The sequence below is a fragment of the Taeniopygia guttata genome, chromosome 8 (assembly GCF_048771995.1).
Source record: "Taeniopygia guttata chromosome 8, bTaeGut7.mat, whole genome shotgun sequence".
NCBI classification, from domain to species: Eukaryota; Metazoa; Chordata; class Aves; order Passeriformes; family Estrildidae; genus Taeniopygia; species Taeniopygia guttata.
In genome coordinates this window covers 3,470,300-3,497,010 of record NC_133033.1, presented here as the reverse complement: position 1 = coordinate 3,497,010, position 26,711 = coordinate 3,470,300, and the positions used below count along the sequence as shown (strand labels likewise).

Genomic DNA, 26,711 nt, shown 5'->3' with positions numbered 1-26,711 from the left:
TAAAAAAATGGAAAAGCACATTTACTTTGGCTTGTCTCACGGATCTTCTGGCTGTGCCCCAGAGCTGGGTTGGCCCTTGCTGGGACCAAGGGAGATGCCCTTGGTGGATATAAGGGGGAGATACCAACTGGGAGGATGGTTCCCTCTGCACAGATTTCTGCCCTCAATAAAGTATGGAGAGTAGTTATTCTTGTTTGGAGGTTTTTTTTTCTTTTTGTGGTTTTTTTTTTTTTTTTTGCCTATTTAATCAGGACCTTCGACTTCCTTCCAATAATTGGACTCATTAACAAATACTTCTGGCATAGGGAATGTTTTTTTTTGGTTTTTTTTTTTTTTGCTTTCTTTCTCTGTGCTTTATTTTTCTCTTTCGTCTTAGTCATTGTTTAACATAGAGATGGTGGAAGCAACTAAAAAAAAATGGAATCTCTGGCTGGCTGGCAGGGATGCAGAAGATTGGGTCTGTTTGTGTGGATGGGTTGCAATGTCCCAGAGCCAGGAGGGTTCCCTGCCTGCTCTGCCCCAAGCATGACGTGTCAGATGGATCTTCTCAGGCCTTGGGAAAGCAGCTGCTTTTGCACTGCTGGGAAAATAACAGATAGGTGGGCTTCAGCCAAAAGTCCAGTGAAAGAGATGAAATAGAAACTGATCCAACAGACAGGCTGAGAGCAAGGCGGGAGTTCCCCAAGGAAACAGGATTCATTTGGATTCTCTCCTCAAGTAACTGAGTGCTTTTCTCCCAAGACTCAAAGTTGCTGCAGAACCTCTTCTCTCTGAAGGATAACCAATGATTTCTTGTGTGTGATAGTTTTGGTTGTTCTGCTCAGTGTGATAATTCATTTAAGTCTCTCAAAGTAGCTGTAATTTAACCAAACTGGCTGGAGAACAGCAGGACCACTCATGCCATCACAGGGTGTGCACAGCTGCCCGTGGAGGCACCATGGAGCCACGTAATTTTCATCTTGTGGTGATTTTCATCTTGTGCCACCTCTCACAAAACAGAGGAGGGTCAGGCCTTGAATTCCTACAGGTACTGCGGTGTTTTCCTTACTGGAAAGGGACTGTTCTTACTCTTTGATGTTGGTGATGTGATGACTTGGAGATAACTACGAGAGTCTCCTTATGGTGAGCAAGCACTTGGATTGTTTATTTGGCAGAGAGAATGAAGTCACCTGCCTGATGAGAGATCTAAATGTTAGTGAAATGTCAAAACTGCCCACATCTGTTTGATCTGCCAGATCTCAGGGAAGCTGTCATTCCCATCCTGCTTGGGGAAGCTGTTTTTGTTGTGTTAAGCAGGATGGCTGTGCAGCACTGTCTACCTGACTACAATAAACCAATCTGTTGTTTTCTCCTTGCCTTTTCTCCCCCCATACTGACAGATGTGAAGGAGTACAGGTGCATCATAGATTTTTTCCTTTTTTTCCCCCAGTCTTGATGATAAAGTACCAGGCCTAGTGAGAGATATTTCATGCCTGACTGTTGCATCATGCTTAGTGACCTTCAGACTTGCTTGTGTGGAGACTGTGGGGACCTTTTGATTTACAGCACTGCTGAAGCGGCTGCACACCTTGGCAAGGGCCAAATGACTATTTCAGTTCAAGTCTGTGGGTGATGAGTGAAGACACACATTTTGAACTCCTCTCACACTGCTGAGAGATTTATTTATTTTTAAATGTTACAGATTTCATTTGAAGTTTGAAAAAAGATTTTTTTTTTAACCTAAAGGAGAAAATGCCGTAATGAAACATTTCTGTATCTCTTCTCACTACTCAGGGGTTCCTTCCTCAAGGAATCTCTAGCCCAGCTTTTCCTTCAACTCCTGATCTGGGCCTTTTCCTCCATGTTAGTAATTTTTGGCTCCTGCTTGGGTTTATTCCAGTGCCCTTTGCTTCATCTCCACTTGAAAAAAAATCTTTCCTTTGCATCTTGCCTCTCTTTTCCCTTGGCAGGAGACAAAAGGGAGGCACTGCTTGTGGAAAAGCAACCCCTTTGAGACCTGGCAACACCAAGTGAGGCTGAGTGGATCCATTATTCTGCAGACCTGTGTGGCAGCACATTTCTCTCCCTCTCAGCATTTTTAATAGTGGTGCACAGAGGGAAATGAAAGAGAAAACAATTTATATTTCTGCTCCTTGTTATTCCCATGTAGAATGTGTTTGGAGAATTGTTTACCTGGAGTGAGTGCTTGGTTGGATTCTGGTGAGGATTGTTTGAGCCTGATGGTCAATCCAACCCACCTGGGGCTGGGCTCTGAGAGAGGGGCACCAGTTGAGTTAGAGAAAGTAGTATGTAGTTTTAGTATCCTTCTTTTATATAGTATATTACTGTATTTTAGCATAGTTATAATAAAGAAATAATTCAGCCTTCTGAATTGAGTCAGACATCCTCATTTCTCCCCGTTGGGTTCACCTGCATTTACAATAGACCTGGAGATGCTGTGCCTGGTGTGGAGCTGAAGAGATGAAGAGATGTTTGGGGCATTGCTGGGCTGGAGGAGCAGAAGTGAAAGACAAGACAGCTGTGGTGGGGAGCAGGATCATTCCCCAGCTCCCTCCTGCTCTCAGCAGGTGCCTGTGGGCTGGATTGCAGTGGGTGTTGCACAAGGAGCTGCAGGCTGGTGGAAAGGCTGCAGGGAGCCAGCTCCAGCCTACAGACTGGAGCTTTGACTCCCTTAGTCTAGACACTCTCACGGGGATTACCTCAGCAATAATTTGTCAGCCTCTATTTATTTTCCAGCGGCACGGTCAGTATTTAGTGGCGCTGAGATTCTCCTCACACTCTTCCATAGTTTATCATACAAGAGGCACTTTGGGCAGAGCAGCTTCCTAGGGCACCATTTCCATGGGTTTTTGAATAATAGTAGAGGTACTCATGCTTAGGAGAAGTAAATGTACCTAAACATCCATATCCCTCTGAGGGGCAAGAACATCTCTTGTGTGTATTTTGATGCAGCTGATTTTCCAAAAGCATCAGCTATTTCAGTCAGAATTGCACATAATTATATGTGTTCATCAAGCTTGAGAATAATGTCTGAGCACACTATGCTGTCTCTTTAGGAAATAATTATTTCAGTCTCAAAACCATTTATTTGAAACAATCCTAGTTTTTTACACAACAAACCTAGCACTTTCAGGTACAGTAAATTTACACATAATCCATAGGAAATGTATCCATAGCCCAAATTTAAATGTGGATGTTGGTGCCTAACATGAGCACTGTCTTGTATTCTCTGGGTTGATAATGAGCAGATGCCTCTGAGCTGCCTTTTGCAGAAGCTTTTCAAGTAAAGTGCTGCTCTGACACATCTTCTGGAAAAGTCTTCCTCTTCCTATGGACTGGAGAGAAGGACTATTATAGTCCTATTTTATACTAAAAATTTTATAGTATAACAATAATTTTACAGTATAAAAATTATTTGGACTATTTTATATTAAAATACAATTCTAAAATAAAGCTGTGAATAACCACCTTTAAACTTCCTCCCTTCTTTTCACAACTGGGATTAAAGTTCAAGTGCTGGCGACATTTTATGCCCCAACTTCTGGACTCTGCTCCTTCCATGATGTTTTGTCAAGACTCCATACTTCAGAGGGGGTAATTGAAGATTGTGAATATTAAAGATCTGATGTGAAAGATTCCAAATCTACAATATGTGAACTTCCTTGAATGTGTTTAGTGGAAAGCTTGGCTTATGCAGCAGGACAATACAAATTTCGCAAGACTTGTCTTTCATGTTTTGGATTTCCCCCCAAAGTACTGAAAGGGCATTAAACCACAGTTTAATTAAAAAAAAAATAAAACAGTTTAACTCATTGGTTGTTGGGGAAACCCATAGAAAGGTAAACCTTTAACTCAAAACAAAACTCAAGGAACTGTCTCAAACTCCGAGGATCAATGTTATTTTATTATTAAACCACTGTGCTGTTGTTCCCGTGGAAACAAAGAAACAAATATTTGAAGCTGTGTCACACCTTCCACCAAAACTTCAGCGAAGAATGTTTTGGAAAGTGTTGGTGTCAGTGACAGCGTTCCTGAGCTCTGAATGAGGCTTTGTGCAGCCCTGGGCTCCTGCACTGGCCACAGGGTGAACTCCCCACTCAGTCTCCTGGACATTCCTTGTCTCTACAACTCTGCAAGGAATTAAGTGCCCCAGGAGCTCCCAAATGATGAGTCTGAGCCTGCAGCAATGACCCAGATGTGTGTGTGACAGCATCTCGCTCTTGGTTTGGGTGGGCTGTTTTTAGTCCATCATTTTCTACAGCTCAATCCTATTAATGTGCCAGATGATTTCACCTTGAACCCAGTGGGATCTGTACAGAAATGGAAGGAAAAAAAGCCCCATGAAATAGAACTGAGATTTTGGCTTAAAATAATATTTACTTTAGTGAGATAATATGATCCATCTCCTCATTACCAGTGGGAAGAGCTCTTTCCATGCTGCCAGATATGTTTTACCTGAGGCACCCCATCTGTTTATATTTGCAGGCCAGGGGGAGTGGAGGAAATCTGATCAAAGTTAGCAGGTGCTCCTTTTTATTTATTTATTTTTTAATTAAAATGCTGCTCTTGTTTTCTCTTTGCCCATTTCTTTCACCTCCAGATGAACCATCACATTTTAACCAGAAATTCTCCTGTTACCCTGTTTTACAAACAAGGAGTTTAACCCAAAGAAGGAGAAGTAAAATACATTGACTCTGATATTCTGGGTTGAGTTTTTTAGTGAATATAATGTCAAAACTGTAATTAAATATCTCACCACTGGGAAAAGCATCACATTTCTCATTTCCAGCATGGAAAATAGCCGATGATGTCTCATTAAGGACAAGCCCATTTTGCAACCTTTCCCTTGCTGGAAGCACTAATCACCTTTTTCTTGCCTACACACATACCTATTTTCACACAGTTCATAGAAGTTTCATATCTTATAAATCTCTTCTGCGCCGTTAAATGTCTTTGAAATCCTCTAGTTGGTTCAAAAGCTATTAAAGCTGGAAAAGGGGAAGGATATTTGCATTAAGTTTTTGCACATTAGGCTGAAATGTACTTTTCTGATGTGTGAGGAGACATCACAATGAATTCAACTCTATAAAAACTGAGCTGAGCTCCCCTTCTGAACCAGGAGGTTGGATGGAGCTCTGAGCAACCTGGTCTAGTGGAAGGTGTCCCTGCACATGGCAGAGGGTGGAATGAGATTATCTTTAAGGTCCCTTCCAACTCAAACCATTCTGGGATTCCACGAAATAGAGCTCCTTATGATGCATTTACTTTGTGCAATGATACTGGAGCTCTCTGAACGTGAAATAAAACAAACAATTGTCTAAAATTTTCTAAATTTTAATGGATTTTTTCCTTATATTTCCCTCCCTAATTAATATTTGGATTATAGTCCAAAACCTGCTCAGCATTGGAAGGTTTAAATTGTAACCAGCTCTAAAAATCATCATTTTCAAATTGCAGGCATGGGAAACCTTCCTTCACTGTGGGGTGAGTGAGCAGCTCAGATGCCTTTGATGGACCACACACTGCAATACCTTCCAGTATTATCAAATAATAACTTGGAAACCCTGGGCCAAGTGTTGTTAGAGGTGAAGTCAGAGGTTGTGTTCGGTTTGTGGCTCCTGGTGTATATCGTGACAGGTGGAATACACCAAAATGAGGGGCTGGGGAGCAGTGCTTTTATTTGTAAACCCTGGTTAGGATAATTACAGTGGTGTAGAGCAGAGGGAAGCCTTGTGCCTGGGCTGGTGGTTATCTGTGTATCACGGCCCAGCACGTCTCCTGCGTAAAGGAATATGTAATTCAAGAAGTGTCCCCAGGAAAGGGAGAAGCAGCTTTTGTTCTCAAGCCCAGCATTGTCCTGATTGAGGCCACATGTTCCCTTGCAGCCCCTAATCAGTGTGGGGCTGATTCCTATTTAGTTCCTTTCAACCACTGTTATTCAAGCTTTATGCTGTTGGAAATCTGCTCCTTCTCATCAACTTGTACTGCAGGGATTCTCTGTGCCAGCTCTGGAGATCCTGATATTCTTTCTAATGCACTTTCTCTGCCTTATTCAGGGGGATATTTTTCTACATAATGATTCACAGCAGCTGTGCCTCAGGCAGTGGCTTGAGGTAGGAGGTTGTGCAGCAAAGCAACTTTGAAACACTAATTTTGGTTTTTAAAAGATGTATGAAAGGGGAGGAGGTTCTTGGGCTGAGGATGGACGACACAATTTGAGTGTGTTGGAGTACAGTGAACTCATCATCTTAGGGACATTGTGAAAACTCCTATCTTCTGTACACTCAAATCAAGGTGGCAGTGCATTCATATCTTATGGTGATAGCTTATTTTTTGTAATTTTGCTAGAAAAGGCTGTTATCACCTTTCTCAGTTAGTTTTATCTTTAATTTAGCTGATAACCATAATATTTTCTTTGTTGTGAATCCATTGCTATTTTATCAAATAGTCATAATTAGATTTAAAATAAATAGAACTAAGAAGTCAAGTCTAATGAAGGGAATTGTTACCCAGGCCATAGGAAAGCTGAGTTCTAGTCCCTTTTCTCCAGAGGGCCTTGAACCTCTATCTCCAGCTTTCAGGGATGGTCTCAACTACAACACCCTCCACAACAGCTGCTCTTGAACCTGGCATTTCAGCCAACACAGTTGTGTTCAAACCAGTCAACTAATGACCAAATTCACAGCTTCTAATTGCAGAACAGTACATGGTGTAAACACCATGCAGATGGCCTTGCTACCCTGTTAGCTTCAAATGGAAAACAAAATAAAATAAAATTTACTGGTCACTTAATTCTCCGTGTGTAAGTCTCAGCCTGACATCATTAAAGGGCATTTGTTGACTGGGGAAAGGCACTAGAGTTTCTCCTCTTGCACTTTTACTTTTTCTTCTGTTAATGTGATCATTTTGAATTTAATGTTGGCTGCAGAATTAGCAGAACTTAAACGTGTAATTTTTAGAAAAAAACAGAGTTGCTATGCAGTAGTAAAAACGATTATTCCTTCTCTAGCCCAAGTTACTCACTTAGCAACAGTCCTAAACTAGATCTGCTGAGCCTGAATGGATGTTTCTGTATAGCTGTTTGCCTGTAAAAACATGAGAAACTCTTTATTTTTCCATGAATGCCGGTAGTATCTTCATTTCTTGATTTTGTTGGAGACAAAATTTGTCCCATCTAATATCTTTCCTTGATTAATCCACTTAAGTAAGGAAGCACATGCCCAACTACAGCAGCCTGAGCAATATGACTAACTAGGGTGTGATTCCTCTTGCATTTAAGATACTGTGAATATTTGGGTGGGTTCATGCTTTAAAGTGGCTTTTGTAAGGGTAAATTAACTACATAATTTTTGTATCTATTTTTTTACAAATTATCAGGACTTGGATAAGTTCTGTAAAAGAGGAAGGGAACACTTTCCAGGGGCAAGTTAAGAATCAAGCTTTTTCTTCTGAAATAAAGTGTTTTGAACCCTGTGAGCAGTCTGCAGGAGCTCTGGGAGACAGCAGATTCTTGGCTGAACATGTTCCCACCCAGGGCCCATCTTTCCCCTCACACAGTCCAGTGATGATTTTCTCTCCCAGAGCAGATTCTGGAACAGAAGAAGCAAGCAGGGGCATGTAGGAGGAAAAGTGATGTTCAGAGGGAGCACTGGGGTCTCTGGCCACCTACAGAGGGGTCAGAACTGCTGTGGGAATGCAAGGAAGGTGATGCAACATCAGCTGTAATTATTGGAGTGAAATATCTCCCCATCAAATGTAAAGAGCCTTGAGACCTTGAAAGTCTGGTTTAGTTCTTTGTTTAGGCAGCACCTCAAACACCAGAGCCTCTGACTCAGTGCTGCTGTGATATGAAAAGTGAAAAATACTGTGAAAAATGCTACTGGGACAAAACATGAGATTCTCTGTGTTCCTGACGTTGCAAGACACAGGGATCTAAGAATGTTTGACAGTCTGTCACTGTAACCACTGAAACCTTAGAGGTCCAATTAAAACCTCATAAAGAGTAATTTGGTGATGTTTGCATATGTAAAATAAAATGCTTTCATAGCTCAGCTTTATGAGTATGTATAGACTCTAAGCATTCTGAAAACATTCATGTATTTTTATGAATGTCATGAACTCAAAATTATTTAGCTAATTTTGACACTTTTTCTTCTCCACAGGCTTTCACCATTTCTTATAGCCCAAACCACAAATAAAGCATTAAAATTATTGATGTGAGCTAAACAGGAGGGCTATTGCCAAAAATAGCAGTATTCACTCAGGCTCATTCTGTGTAACTCTGGAAAAATTATTCCCATGCTACAGCAAAGATCACATTTTTTCTTTTCTTCACTAATAGCAAAAATATTACCTTTCAAGTGGTCTGTTATTCCTGCAGCTGGGGGATAAGCAGGTTGGATGAAATTTAAGGTAGCTAAATGAGCAAGGCTTGCCGACCCAGCCTCCTGCTAATACAGTGAATGATTTATGATGCTTTTCTCTCCTGGTGCCTTCCCACCCCCTATTTTTCCCTTCAGGATGACAGCAAAATGAGGCAAACGGGCAAATGAAACCTCATATTTGACCTAAGTGAGCTGCTGGAGCTTTGCTCTTTTTTCTTCCCACTTTAATGGAGAGCACAGGAGCAGTTTCAGGGCACACTTGGGCTCCTGGGGAGGATGTTCAGAAGGGGTGTGCACAGTCCTGGCCTTGCTCTGACCAAAGAGACACTTTAACACCAGGAAAAAACAAGAGGAATTTTGGAGTTTGAACAGAATACAGGTGTGTACATGCACAGGCTTGTGTAGCATATCACAGAATTCACATAATTCTATGTCAGAATCTGTGTCCACAGCCTCGGAGAGGTTTGGCAGTGATGGAAAAACACTTTATCCTCAGATAAGAATCCCATGTGTGGTGCTCCCTTAAAGCCACGATCCTCAGCCTGGACAACCTCCTCCCCCATATCAGCAGCAGCTGCTGGTTGGTCTCTAAATGACCTCCACAGCCCTTCAAGGCTCCAGAAGGGAAGGAGATGCTTTATGGGGTTCAAGCTGCAGCCCTGGGAGCTGGAGCACTTTGTGCCAGTCAGTACCAGGGGCAGGAGGAGCCCACCAGGGCAGGGGGAGGCAAGTGGAATCTGCAGACAAATACAAGCAACACAATAAAGTGCTTAGAAAGAAGGTGAGGCACGTAAAAGAAAATTTTCTAAGAAGAATTAATTAAATAACCTCATAATCCTGAGGTTTGTTATGGTTTTGAAGGGAATGAGAGGCAAAGAATTGTCCTTTGCAGTAAGTTCCCTTCGACAGGTACCACTCTAATCACTAACAAAATGCACTTTTATACTTCCCTCAGTCAGTGAAAGTTTGGCTTTGTGCTAAGCAGTGCTGTTTTCTTCAGAGATTAACCAGAGCACAGAAACATAGATTTGTTAGCTGGTGCTCCAGGGGATTTAGAAAACTATTTGGGGAGTACATTTTGGATCTAGGTTCTCTTACTACCAACACACAGGTTTGTAAGAGCCTCACTGCCTGTGGTAACATGAGTATAACCATTCCTTCTCTTCCCCAGATGATTTTAAAAGCTGCATGTATTCCTGTGAGATTATAGGTTTTTGAGATCTTAGAACAGCATCAGTACAATGAACATTGCCAGTTTTAAAATCCATCCTGGAATCTATGATTCAGAAATAAAATGATAATGAGCAAAAATGAGAAAGAAACCTGATATCCCTGTAAAAATAAAGCTCAACCACAGAGAGCTCAGCAGAGCTGGGATAACAGAAAATGGACCAGTGCTAGTGGTGCTTCAGCAGTGACCCTGGAGTCCCTCCTGCCTGCCTGAAAGCCAGGCTTTTGTGTCTGAAATGAGAAACCCTGTGTTGTACTCCAGCCGTGGACAAACACAGGATGAGTAAGAACTTAGTAAGCATCTGTGGAGTGACACTGAGATCCCTGCTGCCCTCGCTGCGTGTGAAAGGTTTTTCCTTGGAGAACAGCAGCCACAGGAGGCAGAGAGGGCAGGGGGAGAAGCAGCAGAAATATGGAGGTGTAGGGCTGGAGAAAAAAGCTTGTTAAGCTGAGAGAGCAGGGGCAGTAAGGGTAGGACTCAGAAAAAAACAGGAGCCTGGGGGAGATGTGTATATCCAAATCCCCTGCTAAATAATGAGGAAAGAAGCACATGCACATCATTGTTGTAGGAGTTTCTCTCATTAGATCAAAAGCACAACACCACAGCAATCTGTTGCTTCTGTATGTCCAAGAGGAGGAGGGGACACATGTGGGCAGCAAGAAAGCTCTTGGAAAACAAGGAAGGAGGCAGCAGGAAAGAAACAGCTCACGGGTGGGGTCAGAGCAGTCCCAGAGCAGTGGGAGAGGAATGAGCAGGCAGATGAGTGGGTGAGGACAGACACCCCACTGAATGTTGATTGTGGCACAGCCTCCATCTGTCCTGCCTCGGTGCACCCACTCCCAGTGCTAGGAATAAGCTGTCATACCATGGAGTCAGATTGCTATTTGTCGTGGTAAAACTGCTGCTGAGGAACACAAGCTTTGTCTCCTAGTGAGAGATAAAGAAACAACAATAAATGGTGTTTACAGGCCCGAGTTGTGTATCCCACTTTGCAGAAATGCTCCTTTTTTCTCCACACTGCTTTGCCTGTGGCATCACAACCTGGAGACTCTGTGCTACATCCATGGGTGACTTCAGCTTCACTACACCCATGGGTGATTTACCTTGCACTGCATCCATGGGTGACTTGCCTTTCTTAAGCTCCAGTAATTCATGGCTGTGAGTCCAAGGCACTTTGATACCAAAGCACCTCCACGGTAAATAACCACCCCAGGAACTGATGCTAATACAAAGCTACATCCAAGAATTCAATAACTTTCACTGTTGACAAGCCAGTAAAAGTTTCAGGGCAGGAACTGAATTTTCTGCTTTACCATCAGAGTAAGGAAAGAACAGAAAAGTCAGGCCAACTTCCAGACCTCAGGTTGCTGTTGGATTTGTTCTGTCTGGGCTTGTGTAGTTCTCTCTTGACTCCTCTTATGATGGCCTTGAGACTGAGGATGACTCTACAGCTGCAGATGTCTGAATTTTGTGATGTTGCTGGAATCCTGTTTCAAAGAACAATCCTGTTTAAAAACCTCAGGAGAGGCTGTGCAAAGGAACAATGAAATGTCAGAAGAAAAGAAGTGTATTTTTATTTCAGCACTGAATTTCCTTTGGAAGTATCAGCCACTCTTGGAATGGAATGACTTACAGCTTGACATGAGGGTTTTATCATGGCCTCAACCTGATTTTAGTGTGGGCCACATCAGAACCAGGAGAGGTCACCAGCAAAGTGGGGCTGTGGTACCTTCCTGAGGTAACACTATGTGACCCTGGGGGTTTCTTTTGTCCTGTTTAAAGTGAGAAAAAAAGAAATCCAGGTGGAAAAAAAGGGAGCTAAAACTTGGTGCATATTTTTGTTTTAGAGGGAACACCTGTGTGGGATAACCCTTGGTTGTTTGCATTCATGAGAAGCAGGAAAGCAGCTCTATTTGCTCTGACTTCATTAGTGGCAGCCCAACTTCTCAAATGAGCACAAAGTTCCTTTTCTTTTTCTTTTTCTTTTTTTTTTCTTTTTTTTTTTTTTTGCCAGCTCCAAATAGATAAAATTACTACTTGGTCATTTCCTCATAACTTTTAAGGCTTTCAATCACGGCAGTAAATGCTACTGTGCCCCAGCTCCTGCTTTTACTAAATTGTATTATGAGCACCTTAATTACAGTCTGTGCTGCCTGATGGGCCACGGAAAAGGTCATCTTCCAAAAAACACATGATAACAGGGGGGGAGTGATGCTGGGCTTTTTTTTTTTGTCTGTTGGGAAAGAAAGGGCTTTGCAGAGAAGAAGATTAATAGTAAACAATGTTAATCTAAATATATCTCAAGACACAAAACATCCTATTCCTTCAGGCTTGCCATCTCAGGGGGTGCTGGCATTCACGGTATCACTGTGGGGATCTCTGCTCAGAGCCAGGCTGCTCCTCTGCCCAGCAGAGCTCAAACCAGCTCTGCTTTGGTTGTCATTCCATGCTGAGCTGCAGCAGTACAACCAGGTCCCTCTCTTGTGCTGCTTTCAGCAGGCGAGCCCAGGGCTCAAAGGTTGAGATCCAGTTCAAGGGCAGAGCAGTGGACGGTGCTTGGAGCAAATTCTCCACTCCACTGCCAAAGAGGAGCACCAGACCTGGGTCTCACAGATGGATTAGTGCCCCTCTCTAGTCTGCCTCTCTACTTATTTAATTATTTTTCTAGGTCAAATATAAAAGTTGGAGGCAGGTTTGAAAGTGGAGCAGAGCATCTGGCCGGGCTGTTAATGGCCGGGCTCTGGGCTTGGGGCAGCCAGGCTATCCTTATCACCCCGGCAGGCTGCCAGCCCCAGAGAATAATCCATTAACGTCTGCCCCGCTGGCATTCTTGCCAAATACAAGGCATATCTTTTAAATAAACACTGGCAGTTCCCAGTCGGAGGAAAGAGAAAGGGAGTAGAGGAAAAACAATCCTTGACATTTCAGTGACTTTGCAGGGCAAGCTGACACCTGGTACCACCCTTATCTGAGGCTGTTTGTGCAGAGCTGCAAAACAGCTTCTTCTCTTGGCCCTTTTGCTTTCTTTAAATAGAACTGGGAAGGCTGATAATGGTAGGAGTAGCTTTCTTGGATAGGTATTCTTTGCCTTTCCTTTTTCCAGGGAGACCCTGCGTTAACATCTGGGCTCCTGTTTTTCTCCCAAGTAGAGCAGGATAGTGTGGCAGCTTTCCTGCCTCAGACTCTGCCAACAATATTTTTTTCCCACAGTTTCCCTCCCTAGTGGGTTAGATACAATGTGGATTTACTTTCAGGGGGGCACTTTCCCACCTGACTTCCGATCTCTTCATCCATCAAACTGAACAGCCACATGGATCTGCCGGGAATCAGAGCAACTGGGGTTCACCCCATTCTCAGCATTCCTCAGAAAAGGCTTTTTCTGTTTGTTTCAACCATTTCACTTTTTTTTTTTTTTTTTTTTGTCTCTGTAGCCAAACTCTCAATGACAGCTTGAGGTTTATTTTTCCAGCTGTTATATTTTCCTTCATAGCAATAAAATTACTTGTTTGGATATTTCACTGTATCAATAAATGAGCTGTCGAGGTTTTATTTTTGCAGTCCAGTTAAGATCTGGAGTAGGATTCATTTGTTTGGAATGCAACTGGGAGACAGTAAAATATTTGCTGTTGAAAGAATAATATAGGGACAAACCTAGACTTTGCTACCCAGGTCTGAAACTGGGTTTTCTTTCTGCTGGTTTTGCCTTGATTCACTGATTGCACTGATGCTGCCTCAGTGTTCATCAGAAGGCATAAAAAGATTGGACGGTAGTTGGAAGGATTTTAAATATTTATTGTAAGGATATTTTTGTGCTAAAGTCTCTGCTGCTAAGGACTTTGCAACTACTGCCTTGCCAAAAATTCATCCAAATTTCTATCTGTAATATATTGTATATTTATATTGAATTTGCAGCACTGTATTTTGCTTGCCCCTTTTCATGAGTGTTGAACTATTCCTATCTTTCTCTCAGTTTAGAAATAAATATCCATCCCCACCCATGATTAAACTTATAAGATTAGCACTATTAGTGAATTTTCTGCTGCAGCTACAAGTTTCCTCTAATGCTTTTACTTGTGTGTGGGATGGGGCAGAGGAAGCACCCTGCCTGCTGCAGGGCCTGGGGACAGGCTGACAAAGTGCAGAAAGCATTTTTTGACCAGATCCTCATTTTAGGGCATTAAGCTTTTATGTCTCAACACTTCCCTTTTTGAAGCATGGTGACATTTGAATATGTCAATGTGTTTTCAATGAAGATAACTTAATCACCAGCACTGGGAGCTAGTATATCTCCTAATTAAATTGGAACCAATCTGAATCTCCCCAAACCAATCTTTGCTGTATTTTTAGTTCAATCTGTTGCTCCACCCCTGGCCAGCCTGTACATGGTAAACCTTCTGCTATTTCCTGCTCGGTTATTTAATGCTGGAGCCAAGCTACTTTCAGTTCCTGAAGCAGAACCAAGCAAATCAAATGTGGTTAGCATGGAGTTAACTGGAAACATTCCCAAAAGATAGAAGATTTTTTCCTAAATACATACTGATCCACCTACAGTGGAAAAGAAACATCATTTACAAATCATAACCTCTTCACTCTGGGTAGCTTCTGCCTGGACACTTGCAGACCTTGCTGATAGTCTGTACTTAAAAAGGATTATCAACAAGTCACTGTAGTCTCTTCACAAGCAGATTGTAATTGAAAATGCAGTGGAAGTCATTCAAATATTGCAACTAGTGTGTGAAAAGGGGCAAGAGAAAAGTGTATCATACTGAGGGACTGCTTAAAATAGGTAAATGCATAGTAAGAAATGGTAGGTCCCTGTGCTGGATTAAGGTGACACAACTATTGCTCTAATTTCATTGTTTTGTTAGACTGTGCCAACAGGGAGTGGTTTTTTTTGCTGGCCAGGGAGATCCCTAAATCCAGGTGTGCTCCAGTGAGGACAAAGGAGGCAGCTGCAGTTGCTGTGTGGGCTCATAAAACCCTTCAGTGGGCACGTTCAGCAGGGAGGAGCACTTCGTGGTCACGTCCATCTGAGTTCAAATCTGGAGCTGTTAACTGAGTTTAGATCAGCCTGAGAGACTTCTCCTCCAGGGGAAACAGTGTGGTTGCCCCCTGAAGTGTGAGGGTGAAGGGTAAATAAATACAGGATTGCTGCATCCAGCAGAGGCTATTGATTAGTGCCAGGTGAGGCCTGTGTCCTGCTTTCCCAAAAGAAATCCTAACAAGTTCTCTGTAGAATGCTCCAGTGGGTTCCTGTACCACTCACCTGCTTCCCCGGATGATAAAACTTGCAGGGCAGAGAGGATAAAGAAATGTCTGGATTTCTCCTCCTTTTCGACCTGTTAATTACCACACTACCAATTACCAATTACCACACTACTAATTGAAGGTAGAGGCCTTGAAAATAAAATCCCAGGTGTTTAGTGAAAATAAAAAGTTGAATACAGTGCAGAGGCCCAAGCTGTGTCTTTGTTTCTTGTGCTTCCCCCTCTCTCCCTCTACTGCAGTAGAGGAAAAACACTTAGTAGACACTGGGGAATCCATGTAGGAATTTGTCTTGAGGGACAAAATCAATAACAAATCCAGCTTCAGCAGCTCTTCTGTTCACAGGGTTAATTGTTTAAATAAAGGAATGCAGTAATAGAGACATTCTGCTTCAGGCTTCTCTCTTTCAGACCCTGCAAGTATTTTCTAACCCAGATTTCAAGAACAACAATGTGTAGCTGTGCTGGAACAAGTGCTATTTTTAAGTTTCCTGTGGTTTGAGGAATTGTCAGATTTCTCTGTCTGAATGATCAAGGGACCCAAAAAGCCAGTTCTGAGTTTCTGGTTTGAAGGTTAAAGGAACACAAAAAATGAACAGACAGTGATTTTCTGCATTGTAGCAGATGAAAGAAAAGATGAAAGATCTCAGCCACGCTCCTGTCAATCCAGAGCAGCTCCAGCAACTGCAGACTTTAGTTCAATAAATATTATTTAACCTAGTTCAGGAAAATCCCTCCACTACAACAAAACAAGTTCTTCCACTCTTAGGGTCACGACCGTATCTGCGGAAGCAGCCCACGCTGATAAACTATTGCACAACTGATACTGAGCAGGTCTTCAAAGAGCAAAACTGCACCAGCTGAGCTGGCTCTGTCTGCAGGCCAGGCCAGCCAGGTGAAGTGATCTCATCTGCCCTCCCTGTGCTATTGAATTCCAGCCACTTGTGCACAAGAAATGCCTTTTTTTGGTGCAAGCAGAGCCAGGTCACATGCAGAGATCTGCATGTCCCATTAATGTCCCATTGCCCATGGAAAGGTGCTGTCTGTCCTCCAGCTGCATCTGGGATGCTCTGTGGGTTTTTAGGCAGCATTTTAAGCTCTGCTGGCTCTCAGTGGAGTGGCTGCTCCTATGTCTGTGTGTTATCAGGCCTGCTATAACCTGTGTTAAGATCACACAATAAAAGTACATCTACTTTTTGTTATTATAACACCATAAGTGCTATGCTTAGGGAGTTATTTGCTCCCTGTGACTCTCTTGTTTCACAACCAGCAGTGTCCAGGAACATCTCTCTTCTGTATCTCTCCTGCCCATGCCCCACAAATATCAATAGTTATGATTAAAAATAAGAAACCACAGTGCCAGTACTTGTACAGGGGAAGAAGACAGAGAAGAGGTAAGAGTTTGTTTTTATGCAGACTGAAACATCCCAGTAGCAGAAATGATATCACTTATAGGAATATCACAATCTCCTGAATAACACAATTCCCTCTCTGCCTGGAAACTTAACACATAGGCAGGGATTAATTTGATCCTTGAGTAATTGTGTAGCATCTCAAATGGGTATGATTTTTGTTTGATAAACATCACATTTTATGCCTTACAATGCACTGATCCTAGAAACAGACTTAAAAATCTGATCTGGGAATGGTACACAAATGAGCAGTTGCATGGCTTATAAATTGTGGTGTGGCTTTACAATGCAAAATGACACATCTGGCATGTAGCTGAGAGGGCTTTTTCTCTTTTTCTTTTTCCTACCCCAGAGTCAACTTGTCTGAAATAACATACTTCCAGTACTAGCAGTAAAGGCTATCTGTGTCCTGGGCAAGTGAAGAGAATATCCCATACACAATCAGCACATTATGTTGTTGTCCAAAACAAAACTGGAAAATTTTAAGAACAACCACTGTATAATGTCAGATTATCACGGCGTCTGGTTTTGGGAACCTTGCTCTCTTCTTTGAGGGTTATTATGCCAACATATGAAAGAGAAAACTAAATGGAAACCAAGAAAGATATCATTTTCCTTCCCTCCTTCCCCCCTCCCTTCTTTTCCTGTTGGGAGTGTTTCTGTTTGTCTGCACAAAACTTACCCATTCCAACCCCTAACTACTATTTAAGGTTGCCTGCCAGCCTGGGAAGTTGTTATGCAGGTTGCACTTAAATAGCTCACGTTTGACTGCAGAGCACCTGTTGGTTCACTTGGAGACAGTAAAATTCAGGGCAAAGGCTTCCCAAACACAAAGGGTTGCTTGTGGAAAAAGGCCTTGTTGATCTTGGATGGAGTTATAACCAGCACTCGATGCCTTTAGTGGGGCATTGTACGGTGCACTAAGTCTGTACATGTGTTTCTGTGTGTGAAAAAACAACACCTGAGCTAAACAGAGAGCGCAGAGCTAACGGGCTTTCTTCAGGTGTGTTTTATGGAGCACTTTTGAAAGGACTTTTTGTGCAGAGCCCTTGGAAACTCTTTTCAAAGCCCTGCTCAGAAGTGCCGGGGTCTGTGGGCCACCTTCCCGCTCGGGGCGTGCATCGTGTGCCTCACGTCTGCCCAGCGCAGGCCTGGCTCGGTCAGGATGGGTGCTCCAGGCCCTGAGAGAGTCTTTGGCCTTGATGGGAGGTGGAGGAGCTTGGAGGAAAAGTTTTACAGCAAAGTGTTCCCTTAGCTCCTGCTCTTAGAGTCAGCTCTGTGTCCTGACTCATGCACTGCTGGGTTTGTGGGGAAAAGCCACTGGGATGGATGCCTTGTCACGGCTGACTTAGCACAGAAACTAGACAGAAAAGAATAAAGTCAAAGAATAAATTAGGGATTTATTAGGAGGCCTCAATGGGTCCACCTTGGGCAGCACCAGAGCCCAGCCAGGGCTGCACCCAAATGAACCAAAATGGTCCCAAAATGCACGAGCGCTCCCGGGGGCTCTCCCTGGGATCAGTTCTGCTCCACTGGCACCTTGGAGTTCATTGTCCCATTCCAGCTTTAGCCCAGGCAGTCCCATCCTGCTTGTTTTTCTCTCCAGCCCATGGTGTTTGTGCTCCTGGGCTGAGATTTGGATCATTTGTCCCCAGCTGGAGCAGGAATTGTTTTGTCTCCCTGCTCTGTGAAGGGCATCCTTCTCTTCTCTTCTCAAGGCAGCACCTCTGCAATCTTGCTGAGTTTGGGATTTCCCACCACACACACCCCGTGCCTTTTATTCCCCTCCAAATGCCAGCACGAACATGATCCATGTGTCTGAATATCAGGCATCAAGGCTCAGTGTGAGGGAAAGCCAAGCACTGCACTGATTGCAGGCAACAAACTGATCTTCTGCTGCAGTTTTTGTTTAAAAACTGATTATTTGTGCAGGCTGGGTGCTGAAACATTTGGTTTGGAGCTGGGCAAGCAGAGCAGACAAACTGGAGGCAGAGAAAGGAGGAGCCCTGGTGACACTGAAGTACTTGACTGGTTTTTTCAGCAGGTATTTTTCCAGGTCACAGCAGGCCCCTGACAGCAGAAAGTGCAGCAGCAGCAGCCCCAGCAGTGAAACCATGACAATGGGAGGGAGAGAAGGTGAAGGATTTGTTGGAGGGGCAGTGCCAGGAAGCGGCTGAGACATCACATGGCAGAGGATGTGCCCTCTGCAGCTCAGGGACTATTTACTCACAGGCGAGACTTCACCAGACTCCACCAAGGGCAGTCCTGGTGAGTTATTTGAATTACCTGACCCACTTGCAGTAGGAAGTCATTACAGAGATAGTAAATACCTACCCCACCCCTGCTAGGCAGACAGAGTCTTTGCCAAAAGGGTCTAGCTCAGCTTCTCAGAATATAAAATACTGTACCTTTCTAGTTGAAACTGGCATTGCAAAGGCACCAGGAACTGCTGCTGTTCCAGTAAACTGCTCCATTTCTTGGCATTTGAGCATTGTGGAGAGAGCTTCCAGGATTTATGTCTTACCACCACCTGGAGCACAAATAATACACGAAGAGTAAGTTGGAAATTTTTCTTAAGGTGCAAATCTCTTGCTTCTCACATTGATGGGAAAAGCTCCCAGGCCTTCTGGCAGTCAGGGAAGTCTCCTGTGCTGGAGATTCTGAGAGGAGCTTTACACAAGCATTCATTTGAAGTGTTAAAGAGACTCCAACACAGTTTTTCCTAGACTTTTTTGTTTTACTTTCTTGTAGTGAAAGCTGCAACTAACTTGGCACACATAACATAGAGTCATGGAGTTGTTAGGGTTGGAATAGACCTCTGAGATCATCAAATCCAACTGTCAACCCAGCACCATCACCCTGTTCATCACTAACATGTCCTCAAGTGCCACATCCACACTTCTTGGAATACTTAATATGCTTGGTGAGTAATTATTGTCAATTGATGGGTGGATTTTAAAATTTCAATGAGAAGCTTGAAACATTATCTACAAGTTATCATTTTTTTAAAAAAAAATCATGTTACTATTATAGTAAATCAAAACAGTAAATTCTTTCCCCCTTGAATCAATGATATCTCACCAAGATCCATGGCACAATTCTGACCTTTAGCATAACCCTGCAAATTATCACCAAAATAAGATTCTGATCTTGCTTAGACCAGAATATAGTTGGAGAAAGTCCATTAAAAGACAAAAGATTTATACTAATGCAGCAAAGAGCAGGTCTGGGCCAAAATAGATATTAATTTAAGAGAACTTGCTTAAATTAGAATGATGATGGTCTTTGCTTGGACTGTAGGAACAGGTGATGACAGGAAAGGAAGAAGAAAAGAACTGGCATGTCTTCTGCAGCACAAAGATCTCAGCTTAATTTTCATTATATTTTGTGAGACTTATGTGAGTTTTGCCCAGGACTTCAGGCACTGAGATGCTGGGATGTGGTGGAACAGTCCATATGAAGATAGAACAGAAACTGAAGTAAAATATTTAATTCCTTTAAATGTCTCTGGTCAGAATTTAGGGGGTAATTCTCCATTTGAGAAACCCAGCAGATAAACTTGCTAATTCTCTGCAAAGCTTGATCTACCTGTACCCACCAGGCTGAGTTTGTGAGTGGAGAGATCACAGCCAAGTTTAAAAGGGATTTATTCTCCTGTTCTCCAGGGGGATTTGTCATCTTTGTGCAGTGTTAAGACAATGTGTCATATTTGGCTCATCGAGGGGTTTAATGCACTAAGGCAAAGATCTACAAGGGGCATAGGCACCCAGCTCTGAGGCTGGGATTCAGAAGCCTTAATTTAGGGTCTCTTGCACAGTGATTTGGGAAAATTCAGTGCCTACTAATAGGATTCACATGTACCAGTACCCTGAGTGCAGGCACGGACGTAGGGAGCTGGAAAAGTACTGAAGAAAAGGATGTATTTCTGTGCTTTGGTTGGTACCTCAGGTCCTTTCTGGGGTCTGGCCCTGAATGCTGATGCTTTATGTGCTTACAGTTGCACTGAGTTTCCTTAAGGAAATAAATCAAACCAATTTTTTTTTTTTGTTTGTTTGACACTGCTATTAAAGTAGAAAGCTGAACACCAAACTGCTCGAGAGGCCCTGAGCTAAACTGGAGCCACAATTCCCTTGTTTCTATTCTAGTTTTGAACGCCCTTCATCAATTAATCACTGCTTGGCACAGTATTAAATTTAATCACTGAACTCCAAAACATTGTAATGTGTCTACCTACTCCATGGTTCCATTTGGATGGAAATTTTCTATCTCGTTTAAAGACTATTAAAGCCCTGCCTTTCTTGCTCAGAACAAAAGGGTATTGTTGGATTTGTTTTTCGTTAGGTTTGTATTCAACAAAAGATGATTATTCTGTCTGCTCAGCGCTGAGATCCCTGTGAACATGTAGACATCCTTTCTACTTGCTTTTCTTTCCCCTGGCTGACTACGAAATAGAAACATTTCCTTCTCACAGAAGTGCACAGTTGAAATGCACAAAAGCAGATGTTATTTATCAAAACTTTCAAGGTTTTCCTAACATTTAGGTATTAATTAAAAAGTTGATGTGAGGCATAATTGAATAAAGAAGCAGCGTTGCAAGGCACAGCAGGAGAAGCAATGAGATGAATACACATTTATGATTAAGAGTTCATCTTTCATGAAACAAAAACTGTTGTTTCAGTAAAAACCTTTTGACCTTTAAATGGCGACGTGGCAAACACACAAACATGGAGTTGTTTGTTTGGTCCCTATTATTGCCATCACACTGTAACCTAGGGAGAAAAGCTTTTTTGATCCTCCTGTGGGCAGGAGAGCAGAATTCTTGCTTTTGGAGAGCTCACAGCCCATTCACAGTGGGTTGACTTTTAAAAGACCCATTTATTGAGTGACGCAAGGTGCAAATTATGACTCACTGTGCATAGGTTAAGTTTGTGAAAAATCAACCTAGATTCATCTCCTGAGCACCTACACAGCTGCTTAATCCATTTATTATCTCTGGGGTCCCATTAACCCTTTGAAAGGAGGAAAAGTGATCTGCAACACAACCCAGCCAAACTGATGTTCTTATCCAGGGAGCTGAAGTTTTTCTCTTATCAGATCTAGTGAGGGACAGATTTTCTTCTCCCTGGCCAGGATTAGATCAGAGTGGCTCAGCAGCCAGAGTTTGAACATTTCCTCCCCTTCCAACAGCCCTCACAAAAAATCCATCAGCTGTTGGTGTGTTTTCTGATATGTGACACTGTTTTCCAGGCCTCACCCAGATGAACCAGATGCTCTTCAGTGTCTGAGTCCTCCAATGATCTCGCCGTGGTACTGTAAGTAATTGTTCATTATAAACAGCTTTTTAGGCAGAAGTGTGCTGCTAGTCCAGCATGTTTTGTTAGCTGAAACATCTCTTCGTCTTTCCCACTCGTATCACAACCTATTTTCCCTGTAGATTTGAGGGTCTGGGAGCAGTTTTGCTGTGCCTGCAAGGCCTTTCAAAGGACAGAACCACCTCTTCACCCTCTCCACCCATCTCCTCCCCCATCTTCCCTCCTTTCAAAGGGAGAACACCAGGAAGTTTGGAGATTCAGATGTGGTTCCTAAACCTCTGTCAATGAGGAAAGTCTCCTACACTGCTGGAAATGGTGTGCAGCCACTGGTTCCTGTATTTCAACTCTCCTTCCTCTCAGGAAACCCAGAGTCCAAGGGAAGGAAAGCCCCAAATGACCCTTGAACAGGTCATTGCAAAAAGTGGTGGTTGCTTAAAAAGGGTGTTACCTTCTGTGTGTGGCTTCATTTTTTCACCTATCCCTCCCTCTTGTGCACATTTACAAATAGTGGCAGCTGTTACAGTCTGGCATTATGGGATGGACACAGAAATGAAGTGTCTCTTTCTTTGACCTCTTGTTTTCAGTCCTAACTCAGCACAAATTTCCTTTCCTGGTAATAAGGCTGGGCTAGAGGAGGGACTGCACCTCCTCTTGTTACTGTGATTAAACACTGCAAAAAGCTTTTCTCCAATGTTGAATCAAATGCTGAATTTAATTTACTTCCTCTCTGTTCATAAATACTGTGTCAGCCCTCTGCAAGCCACAGTTTGCTAACCTGCTCCCAGAGATTCCTGCAGAGAGGAAGTGGCAAAATTGCATGTAAGATTATTTACAGAAAACTAAGGTGAAAAATGAACATTGGCCAGATACCTGTCTGTGTCTTTACTCAGGGAACACTTACTACCCTCTGACTTTCATGGTCAATCACAACTAAACATAAAATGTGAGTTTCACAGCCCATGTAGGAGATTGGAATTGAGTATAAAGATATATATGCTGTTGCTTTTAAGCCCATAATAAAACTTACTGAATACTCATGAATAATAGATGCATTTAAAGGAAATTACGATCTGCTCCTGTTTAATCTTTGAAAGAAAAAAACCCCAACAAATTAGCTTATAAATCCTCTAATGGTTTATTCTTTGGGGCAGAACAATGGAGGCTTGGTATGAAATTCACTGGAATCAATAAAAAGACCCTCATTTTATGCCCCAAATTCGTAACCCACACAGAAGTCTGTTATGGTTCAGGGTTCAGCCCAGGTTCCTCCAGGGCTGCAGCAGCAATGGCTCTGAAGTCTGGCTGGAACAGAATTTATTCCCTGTGGATAACAGAATGATATTCCCTGTGGATCAGGCACAGAGCTGGACCTGAGACATGCACTCACCTGTGCCTTACGTCAGTGAGTCTGCTGTGTGCTGTTCCGCGTGTAGCTCTTGTAAATGGACAAGAAACCAGCGGCGTTTTCGGCCGCACCGCTGCTGAAACTGATCCAAGGCTCGGGGAGGTTCCAGCTGGGATCTCGCCCCTTGCTCCTCAATGTACATTTATTTTCTTGGGATGTTAGAGCTCCTTCTACACGGGCAAAAATTGTAAAACCAAACTGAACAACGTTCTCTGTGTGCAGCGGAGTTAAAGTGCCTGAGGGTTTGAACATAAGCAGACACTTTGTTCACGTACAATATGAGCAGGACTTCTGGGTTTTGGCATTTAAAATGACAATTAAAAATACAGCAGGCGTGTTTCAGCAACTTTATGGGTTGCCATAAACATCCAGAAAAGGATTCACTGTTAGGATTGTTTTCTTTTTTTTGTGTGTTCTACCTGAGTTTTCAGTGTGATGTGTTGTAACACACCAAAAAACTAAAGGGCAGAAGGTGTCTGCTGCATTGGAAACTGTTGTACGTCAAAAAATGCTTCTTTGAGAGAGTCAAAGTTTACAGACTGTTTGGCTCTGTTCAGGTAATTGTTTTAGCTTCCTGCTCAGGAGTTTTCTATAAAACCTTGAAGAGAAAAAGAAAAAGCCCCACAGAGGTCTGGGAGGTAAAAAACACTTTTCTTCTTCAGCAAGAAAACAAACACAATAGAATCAAAATCGGTCCCTGGCACAATTCTGGGTACCATGCCACTACCTGAATTTTCTTAGAAATATTTACCACAGGAATGACATTTCTGCATAGTCAGGCAGCTCTTCCCACTGTAGGGGCCTGACAGCTTGCCAAGGACTGGGAATTGTACACTGTACCCTGTTCCTGTAAGGAATGCAGTGTTTACAGAAATATATGGCACTTCTTGTTGTGTTTTAGGCATTAAAGTGAGAAGAAGAACCTGAATCTCAAGTTAAGCATTTAATTACAAGGCCTTTCTTACTCAGTAATTTTTTGTCTGCCATCGTAAACCTTTGGCAAAAAGAATTCCTCAGCTTCTTCAGCTTGTAAACCTGTAAACCAAAATAATGTCTTATTAATCAACACCTAAATCTCCAAAATACTTTGAGATGTTTTTGTGATATTTAGTGGCATGTCCCTGAGGATGGTCAGCTCTTTCCAAGCCTTAAAATGGCAGATAAAGCAGAGTTTGTTGTTAGGTAGTTCTGAAATCCATCTTTTCTCTTTGGGACACTTTAGCAGTGTTTGATTCTGTGCTTGTATTGAAACCTCACAGCCATCCCTTGACTACCTAAAGATGCTCAGCCAAAATAAATCCCCTGCAGCTTCCCTGGGTTTTTGTCAGTGCCCTCCTCACCATGGGAGTTGTGTGGCTCCTCTTTACTGAACACCAGTGTTGGGGTTGTTTTTCAGGACTAAGTGGGAATTAGTTTCCTGCCCTGAGTTAAGCAACTCTCCATGTTAGTAGCCAGTGTCTCAATCAAGGCAGGAAGGAGTAAGGAAACTGCTTTATCCTCCTGAGTTCTCAAACCAATCCCCAGGGACTGGGAATGGGACATCTGTCAGAAAAAAAGGGAGATAGAAGATATCTTAGGACTACATTTGTTTCCTGTGGCTGTGCCTTTGGTTTGTTTTATCCCTTTCCTCTCCCTCTTACCACAATTCAGGACTGTGTATGAGCTCTTTTCTCCCCTTTACCTTTATTTATTTCCTTCTTTGAGGCAATAATTTTGCAATCTAAGGGATTCAGAGCCAATCCCATTCTCCCTTTCTACCTTGCTGTCTCTTTTTCCTGACCCTGCCACAGCTGCAATGTCACGCTGTGAACCAAAACTCAAAGGTCCTTTTTGTTTGGTCCATTTTTTGCTTTGCATTCCTTCCCTTTCCCTTGCATTCCTGCTGAGTGTAGCCCTAGTAGCTCTTTTCCCTCGTGTGGAGCATCAGGCACATCCCCCAGGCCTCCTGCTGAAATCTTTCTCTCCCTGAAACATGACCTGGTGCTGGATCTCACCCCTCATGCAGGTGCTCAGCACAGAACAAATTCTAGTCTAGTTGAGAGCTATTTCAGGGGGTGAAGTGGGCATAGATAAGGTACAGTTTTAGCACTCATCCTTTATCCAGGGCAAATTGGATGTTAATTGTAGTGACACTGCTGTGATGGACAGTCTTTCTAGGTCTGAGTGTCATGCAACAGCAGCTGTGTGACTTCTTCATCTGTACAATCAACCTGAAACCAATTAAATCACACTTGTAATTGCTGCTACCGTGAAAAGGGGGGAAGCAGCTACAAGAGGGCTCCAAAATCCTGTCTCCGACTCCTGCACCTTGGTGAACATTGCCAGTAGGTTCTCTGGTGATGGAGACCTGGAGCTCACATGAACATGGAAGAGTTGAATAATCCCTTTCACCTGTTGTACATCCCAGGTTTGTTCCTTGCCTGTCCTTTGCCCAAGCCAGTCACAACCAACAAAACTTCAGCTCTTTGACCAAGTGTGTCACAAGCCACTGCACCTCAGTCTTGGCAAGTTTATCTTGCTGTTCCAAAAATTCCTCACACTCCTTGGCATTTACTCCTGTGGGTATTTGTAGACTGTTATGTCTGCCCTTACTTGTTGTTTAACCATTTAGCTGTGTCCTCATAAATCATCCCCCCTCAGCTCTTTAGCTGGGCTCCCTGCCTGTGCTCCTAAGTATGAAAACTCCAGGCTGAGCCCCCCTTTTTCCACATCTGCTCCCCACAGGATTCTCCTAGTGGCACAAAGTCGTTGCTCAAGCCATGATTTCATTGCTGGCTTGTTGCATGGTCCCTTGCTGAGCAAAGGATCTCTGGTTCTCTGCAGCAATTCTCTGGTTTTATTTCCCAGGTCCTCCCAAATTCTCCTTAGACTTGTTCCTCCTCTTCCCCTGACTTAAAACCCCAATTCAGGCTCCTTGTCCCTTCTCCCCAGGAGCACAACTTCGGGGAGTAGCAGAGGCAGGGAGTATCTCTGCAGTCCTTCTTTTTCCACTTCCTTCATCCCTCAGTCTTTCCCTGCAGCCAGGATCCATTTCCAGGGGAGCAGGGCAAGGAGGAATAACTGGCTGGATTCAAACCTCCTCTTCCCAAATGTGAGGCAGGAGCTGGACCACGTGTTTATTTACCACAGCATAGGAAATAAATGCCAACACTACAGTGAAACATGAAGGGCATGAAGAAGAAGAAAAAGGACAAGACACACCCAATTTCCTCCATCTTGTCCCCTTTTTTGCCTCCTCCTCTGGGCACCTGTCTGCATTCTTGGAGTCTGGATTTAACACATACACATTTCAGGAGCTTTTTGGTGAGGACAGGATATGCTGTTGATTAAGGCATCTTGGAAGCTATCTGGATCTTAAACCAATTGCCACAAAATATTACCAGGAAGAAGAGAACCCTCCAAAAGGTGCATTTATCCAGTTTATGAGGATAGTTACAAGGACTACAGCAAGGATTGAAAATAATTAAGAGTTGTGTAAGGCACACAAATTACTTCAGAGTCCAAATGAGGCTTTGACTTTTAGGAGAGAAGAAAGGAACTTCTTGTGGGCAGATTTGCCCATAGCTACCTATTGCAAACTTCCTTTTACTTTTTTGTTACATTTTTGTGCGTGGTTGCAACCACAGACACAAGAAGGACCAGAGAGATCCCTAATCTGGCATAGGGTATCATCCAATCAGTTTAGCATGTTGTGCCATCACGT

The 26,711-nt window shown here is 43.0% G+C and overlaps 1 long non-coding RNA gene across 2 annotated transcripts in view; it reads left to right on the top strand.

Moving 5' to 3' along the window:
- LOC115496129 (uncharacterized) overlaps positions 1–26,711 on the top strand; it is a 150,354-nt gene that overhangs the window by 56,109 nt on the left and 67,534 nt on the right. For both annotated transcript variants that reach the window (XR_012057095.1, XR_012057094.1), the window contains one exon: positions 21,539–21,603. This is a non-coding gene — a long non-coding RNA (uncharacterized lncRNA). The remainder of the gene's footprint in view (positions 1–21,538; positions 21,604–26,711) is intronic.